This window comes from Mustelus asterias, chromosome 1 (genome assembly GCF_964213995.1).
Source record: "Mustelus asterias chromosome 1, sMusAst1.hap1.1, whole genome shotgun sequence".
NCBI lineage: Eukaryota > Metazoa > Chordata > Chondrichthyes > Carcharhiniformes > Triakidae > Mustelus > Mustelus asterias.
This window is the reverse complement of record NC_135801.1, coordinates 170,008,904-170,016,360: the sequence shown is the minus strand read 5'-3', so window position 1 is coordinate 170,016,360 and position 7,457 is coordinate 170,008,904. Positions and strand designations below refer to the sequence as shown.

The following is a 7,457-nucleotide window of genomic DNA, read 5'->3' as shown; positions in this document are numbered from 1 at the left end:
GCCCACTCCCCATAACCCTTAATTCCCTTAATGATTAAAAATCTATCTATCTGTGACTTAAACACATTTGACGAGGTAGCCTCTACTGCTTCATTGGGCAGAGAATTCCAAAGATTCACTACCCTCTGGGAGAAGAAGTTTCTCCTCAACTCTGTTCTAAATTGACTCCCCCGTATTTTGAGGCTATGCCCCCTAGTTCTTGTTTCCATTGTATGTGGAAATAACCTCGCTACTTCTACCCTCTCTAGCCCCTTCATTATCTTATATGTCTCTATGAGATCTCCCCTCAACCTTCAAAACTCCAATGAGTACAGACCCAGTCTACTCAATCTCTCCTCGTAAGCTAACCCCCTCATCTCCAGAATCAACCTGGTGAACCTTCTCTGTACCCCCTCCAAAGCTAATATATCCTTTCTTAAATAAGGGGACCAAAATTGTACACAGTACTCTAGGTGCGACCTCACCAGTCCACTGCCACTGCAATCCATGTGGTGTAGTTACATCTACAGTGCTGTTAGGGAGGAAGTTCCAGGATTTTGACCCAGCAACAATAAAGGGATGGTGATATATTTCCAAGTCATGATGGTGAATTGTTTGGAGGAGAACTTGCAGGTGATGAATGTTAAGAACAAAGAGAACAAAGAAAAGTACAGCACAGGAACAGGCCCTTCGGCCCTCCAAGCCTGTACCGATCATGGTGCCCTAACTAGACTAAAACAAAAACCTTCTGCCTTTACTCGGTCCATATCCCTCTATTCCCTCCATATTCATGTACCCCTCCAGATACCTCTTAAATATTGATAATGTGCCTGCTTCTACCACCTCCTCTGGCAGCATGTTCCAGACACCCACCACTCTGTGTGAAAAACTTCCCCTGCGCATCTCCCTTAAACTTTCCCCCTCTCACCCTGAGCCTGTGCCTCTTTGTAATTGACACTTCCACCCTGGGGAAAAAGCCTCTGACTATCCACCCTGTCTATGCCTCTCATAATTTTGTAGACCTCTATCAGATCTCCCCTCCGCTTCCGTCCTTCAAGTGAAAACAATCCTAGTTTATTCCTGTCCTCATAGCCAACACCCTAGAGACCAGGCAACATCCTGGTGAATCTTTTTTGCCATGCATCTGCTACTATTGTCCTTCTAGGGTAGAAGTGACAAGTTTGTGAGGTGCTGTTGAAGGAGCCTTGGTGAGTTGCTGCAGTGCAGGGTGATTTAGTTACAGATTTCCATGCACAAGTGGAGTCTTTGCTTTTAGCAGCAAGTGCTTACTGTACAAAATGCTTCTTTGCATACTTCCCAGTGTTTACCTGTCGATGTTCCCTTTCTGCCAGTTTGTTAACTAATTTCTAGTTCACTGAATACAAACTGGTAACAGAACGCAGAACATTTATTTTTTGTTACTGAAGCCATCAGCGAAGTATTTTGACAAGAACTGAATGCACCATCACCTAAAAGATCGCCAAAAGATTCTGTGGATGCTTCTTTGGAAAGGAATTTAAGGGTGGCATTTTATGATCGGTGTTTAAAATGCAAAACAAAAATCAGAAACAAATGAAACTTTAGTTTTTGAAGGTAATCAGTGGTGTGGTAATAATTGTGCAGAATGCCGCATCAGTGGTAAGGTGTCTGGATATTTTAGTCTGGACTTTGTTTCTGTTGTCGGTACATTGTATGGTGCCATTTCGTAAATGTTGAATAAATCTAATATTAAAAAGGGCTCCGTTATCATTTGAGTCCTGAAGGACATGGGTTGAAGCCCCACTCCAGAACATCAACATATAATCGCAACGAGAGGCACGCCTCTTGGGTGACACATTAAATGGAGGCCTGGCAGCCTCTGTGGAGACAGAAACAGAGTCTGTTACAGACTCGAAACGTTAACTCTGATTTTCTCTCCACAGATAAGAACATACGAACATAAGAAATAGGAGCAGGAGTAGGCCATCTAGCCCCTCGAGCCTGCCCCGCCATTCAATAAGATCATGGCTGATCTGAAGTGGATCAGTTCCACTTACCCGTAGGATCTGTACAGGGCAGAAGAGACCATTTGGCCCATCGAGTCTGCACTGACTCTCTGACAGAGCATCTTACCCAGGCCCGTAACCCCACACAGATGTTGCCAACCCTGCTGAGATTTTCCAACATTTTCTGTTTTTATTTTGGATTGCCAACATCTGCAGTACTTTGCTGTTATATTAAACTGAGTCTCCTCAGTTTGATTTGATTTATTATTGTCACACGTATTAGCGTACAGTGAAAAATATTGTTTCTTGCGCTATACAGTTTAAAAATCTGAAGTTTACCTAGTGGCCTGGCCTAAAAAAACATTAATAGGCTAATCTTATTTTGTATGGGAAACCCTGCTTCTACTATTAGCTGTTGTGTTTATCTATAAAACAATAATGAGCCCCCCAAAAAATAACCATTCGATACAAAGCACCCTGCGATGTCCTGAAGATTTAATAAGGTGATATACAAATTCTCTCCTTTAGTGCTGTCAGTCTTATGCAGGTCATTAAACGTGTACTTTTGAGTCATCGGCAGCCCGCCGTGATCTAGAAGCACCTAAAATCCTATCACCCGATTCCGAAAGAGAGACGGGGAGGGTAGGGGTGCATGGAGTTTACAAACAAAGAGTACATGTTATCCCTGTCACATGTGTATCTGGGTGGAGAGAGATTTCTTTATTACTCCGCAGGTTAATTTAAGGAGTATTAGTTGGATCCTATAACTTTCCAATTAGGCAGGTTCTGCCATCCTAATGAAGGACAATGAGGAGATTATGGGACCCTCATTGTCTTGCAAAGCAGCGTCTTTCTCCGGCGGCTGTCACAAAGGTGTTTCTCAGCCCGCAGAATGGAGTTACTGTGGCTGATAAGTTTATTCAGCCAGCAGAATAGTGTCGAAAGGGAAAAGAAAGGAGGGAGCCAATGCTCGCCAGAGCGGTAGAGGGGTCAGGGAAGCGGAGCGGCCTAAATTAGGCTCATCAATCCGTCCATTAATGCAAAGCTTCTCTCTATTGTTGGGCGGTCTGTAAAGCTGTCATTTGGTGGCAGTTCAGAGTTTTTAACGCCAAGCTGTCTGTGACACTCACTCCTCTCCCTTTCTCTCTGTTGATCATACTGCCACCTCACGCACCCCCTTCATCTGGAAGGAAAGACACTGCCTGTTCACAGTAGTCTGGCTAATTAGGCTTTATCCTTTGTATGCTCAACAAAGGAGAGTAAAGGAAATTAAACCATATTCATTCATTTTTACATTCCTCCCTCCCAATTTTTTTTAAAAAAAACAGCCACACTATTTTGTATGATTTTAAAATTGTTAGTTTATATTTTTGTTCCTAACTGGCCTGATTCTGCATCCTAATACGGGGATATTTAGGTGAAAAGGGAATGAGTTATTTGAATGATTGCGGTTAAATCTAATGTTTTTTTTTCCTTAGGCTAATGCTTCAGACAAGTTCAGTCGAGAAGTGTTTGATTTGTAGAGAGTGGCAAAGGCCATCTTCTGCCTGGGTGCAGGGGGAAAGCGGCCTGTCATTTACAGTCTGTTTGTCAGTGAGTTCCTTTGACCATTGCACGTTTCCACATTGTGCACTATATGGGGATGAATTCTTCAGCACGCCTCGGACATTAACGTGCTCCTAACTTGGGATAAGATATTTCAAAAATGTCCCGCATCCAAATCAATACGGTGACTACTCTAAAATGGTCAGGGCGGCTACTAACTGTTAATGGAGAAACACAGGACTTTTTGAATGCAATTTTGATTTCTGCGGCATGAAGCTAGCAATAGCAACTTATTATTAAATAAAAGCAAATTACTGTGGATGCTGGAAACCAAAAGAAAATGCTGGAAAATCTCAGAAGGTCTGGCAGTAAGGAGAGAAAAGGGCTGACGTTTGGTGTCCAGATGACTCTTTTGTCGACAAAGGGTCATCTGGACTCCAAACGCTGTGGAGTTGCCGATGTTGGACTGGGGTGGGCGCAGTAAGAAGTCTCACAACACCAGGTTAAAGTCCAACAGGTTTACTTGGTAGCACGAGCTTTCGGAGCGTCGCCCCTTCATCAGGTGAGTGAGGAGTTGTGTTCACAAACAGGGCATATACAGACACAAACTCAATTTACAAGATATAATGGTTGGAATGTAAGTCTTAACAGGTAATCAAATCTTTACAGATAGACAGTGCGAGTGGAGAGAGCGTTAAGCACAGGTTAAAGAGGTGTGAATTGTCTCCAGCCGGGACAGTTAGTGAGATTTTGCAAGCCCAGACAAGTCGTGCGGGTCACAGATAGAGTGACATGATTCCAAGATCCTGATTGAGGCTGTCCTCGTGTATGTGGAACTTGGCTATCAGTTTCTGCTCAGCGATTCTGCGTTGTCCTGTGTCTTGAAACGTCAGCTCTTTCCTTATAGATACTGCCAGACCTGCTGAGTAACTTATTATTTACTGTTTTAAGACACAGCTTCTATATGATATTTCAAGTGAAGGATTGATCAAACTGTTGACTCAACACTTGGTGATTCTTTTTTGCCTAATTGCTGGTGCGAAGGTGAAAATATTGTATAAATATCACTTTCTGGTTGAATAAATGGTAGAAAACTCTCACTACCTGATCTTCCCGCTAGGAGGCACACGTGAGCAGATTGAAATACTGTACCCACCAGTTTAGACTATGCCCCACCCCCCAGAGAAAAAAACACATCTAATCTCGGGAAAAGCTCTGTCAGAGACTACATGGTAAGAAGTCTCACAACACCAGGTTAAAATCCAACAGGTTTATTTGGTAGCACAAGCCACTAGCCACTTCGAAGCGCTCAGAGACTACATGGACAGTCCATTGAAGTAATGGCTGATATCTCAGGAGGCATCCTATTAATGGCGATGATACAGAAGGTATCAGCTATTGGGTGACATAGCACACAGTGGGCATGATATCAGCAGGCAGAGTGGCTGTATCAGCAAGTGCAATATCAGCAGTGCTCTGTATGAGCACGATTGCTTTGGTTGATGCAGGATGTAACATTTGTGATTACAGAATGTTCACAGAAGCTGGAACTGTAGCCTAACCGGCGCAATGTCAGGTACATTCCCGATATTCTGGGGCTCATGACCACAACCTGTAATAAATTTGTCCCAATAACATTCTAAAATGCTTTCTGAAGATATTTTTCTGTATATTAAAAGAATTGATGGGGGTGTTGGGGGGGAACACCGCCATCTAAATGCACTCTCCGGCGATATTTATGGACTTTTGGGGGAAAATTTCTTGAGATAATTTCGAATTGGCGACACTCGCTTTCCTGACGATTTTAAACAGCGGTTCTGGGATTCCGCGCACTTTGGAGATCAGCCGTAAAAAACCTCTGGGGCGATTGGGATCTGCAGAAAGGGGAGGAGGTACTGACGAAATGAGATGCTTTATAGACATGTAAAGAATCTGTCAGCGATGCCATCAGTTGTTGCAAGCTTCGGGCAGCCCCGGGAGAGGGAGGGAGGGATGGGAGGAGCTTGGAGCCCGCTCTACACTCCCACCAAACCTCCTTCCATTGCAGCGAGCGTCACTGCCCACTGCTCCAGACACTGAAACCTGATCTCCCTGTGTTTTCTCTCTCTGCCGCTGCCCCTGCTCTGGCAGTTAAAGTCAGCGAGCCAAGCTTTCACACACACACACATACACACACACACACACGTTCACTCTCACTCACACACAACCGCGGTCAGCAAAGCAAAAAAAAAGAGAAAATAGAAAAGCTACAACGGAGAGATCGCCGGAGCCTTCCTGAGAATAGTTACAACCCCTGGAGAAAAAAGAGCAACATTCTACAGCCCTAGGAACTCTCTCTCTGTCTCTCTCTGTCTCTCTCCTCAAAGGCAAAATCAGTACCGGGCAAAAGAAAACGACATTCTTTCTTGTTACTGTGTGTTTTAAAAAAAACGGGAGGAAAACTGAAAAGATGCCCAGGAATCTTTGGTTCACAGAAATAACCAAATGATCGGCCTCGCAGGCTTGTTGAACTGAAGAGATTGCCATTTCTCGGGATCCGTTGACAAGTTTCCAGAGTCTTGTTGGATTTACAAATGACTTTGAATATTCAAAGATAAGTTTCAATTTCTCGTCTGTTTTTTCGCCCCCCCCTCCCCGAGGGGAAGCCTGAACTTTTTTTTACGCCGTGGGGGACTCGAGGGATTCCCGACTGATTCGAATCGGCACCTTTTAATCTCGGGCGCAGCGCCGTTTCCCGTCACTGGTCAGTAAAGGTCGTTTCTCTCTTTCTCATTTTCATTTTAATGGAAGGATTCTAAGATCAGTTCATTGGCCTTGCATTGGGGTGAGGGGAGAGTGGGGGGGGGGGGGGGTTCTCTCTGCAGGGCATCCCTTGGGCTAGAAGCTATGAGCCAATTAGGGGTGTATGATATATGGAGACAGGGAGGCGTGTGGAGGAGGTGCTGGGAGCTGGACAGTTGCTGCTCAGCTTCACTCTGGAAATTCAGCAGGGAGATTGTAAACCTCAGTGAGCCGGTGGGCCAGGCAATGACTGAGCAGTGAAATCTGTATATATATATATATAGCACCCACATAATTACACACTTTATTCTGTTCGGAGCGAGTTGTTAAAGCCTCGAGTTCAGAATATTGGAACTGGTGGCGAAGCTGGAGGCAGTGTCCCCTCGAATGGGAAGTGTTAAATATGTAGCGTTTTTCAACTGACGGGTTCAGATTTTCATTTATGCCTTCAAGAACCGGAGGCATGAACAATGATCTGAATTATATTGGGGTGGATGAAGTCTGTCTCTTACTGCTACCGTCGGCCCACCTCTCCAGAATACAGAAAGCAGCTGGCACAGAGTTTTGTGGAGCATCTCCGAAGAGGAGGAGGGTGCAGTGATGAGGCTGCTGCTGGATCTCACACTCACAGTGGGCTGGAGTGATTTATTCACTCAACTTTACAGGCAGCAGTCTGAACTGGAGACCCCCCCCACACACACCTTCAGCACGGCTTTCAAATGGAAGAACTACGCTTAGACATCTGAAGCCCCTTACCCCACCAGCAGTGTCCACTGTCCCCCCCCAGCAGTGTCCACTGTCCCCCACAGCAGTGTCCACTGTCCCCACCAGCAGTGTGTCCACTGTTCCCCCAGCAGTGTGTCCACTGTCCCACCCCAGCAGTGTGTCCACTGTCCCCCCAGCAGTGTGTCCACTGTCCCCCCCAGCAGTGTGTCCACTGTCCCCCCAGCAGAGTGTCCACTATCTCCTCCCCAGCAGTGTGTCCACTGTACCCCCCCCAGCAATGTGTCCACTGTCCCCCCCCCCAGCAATGTGTCCACTGTCCCCCCAGCAGAATGTCCACTGTCACCCCCGCAGTGTGTCCACTTCCCCCCCCCCCCCAGTGGTGGGTCCACTGTCCCCCCGGCAGTGTGTCCACTGTCCACCCCAGCAGTGTGTCCACTGTCC

The 7,457-nt window shown here is 45.7% G+C and overlaps 1 protein-coding gene across 8 annotated transcripts in view; it reads left to right on the top strand.

Moving 5' to 3' along the window:
* The first annotated feature begins 5,637 nt into the window (after nucleotides 1-5,637).
* fgfr3 (fibroblast growth factor receptor 3) overlaps nucleotides 5,638-7,457 on the top strand; it is a 177,291-nt gene continuing 175,471 nt past the window's right edge. For all 8 annotated transcript variants that reach the window (XM_078223018.1, XM_078223028.1, XM_078222998.1 and 5 more), the window contains exon 1: nucleotides 5,638-6,252. The gene's annotated coding sequence lies outside the window, so the exon portion shown is untranslated. The remainder of the gene's footprint in view (nucleotides 6,253-7,457) is intronic.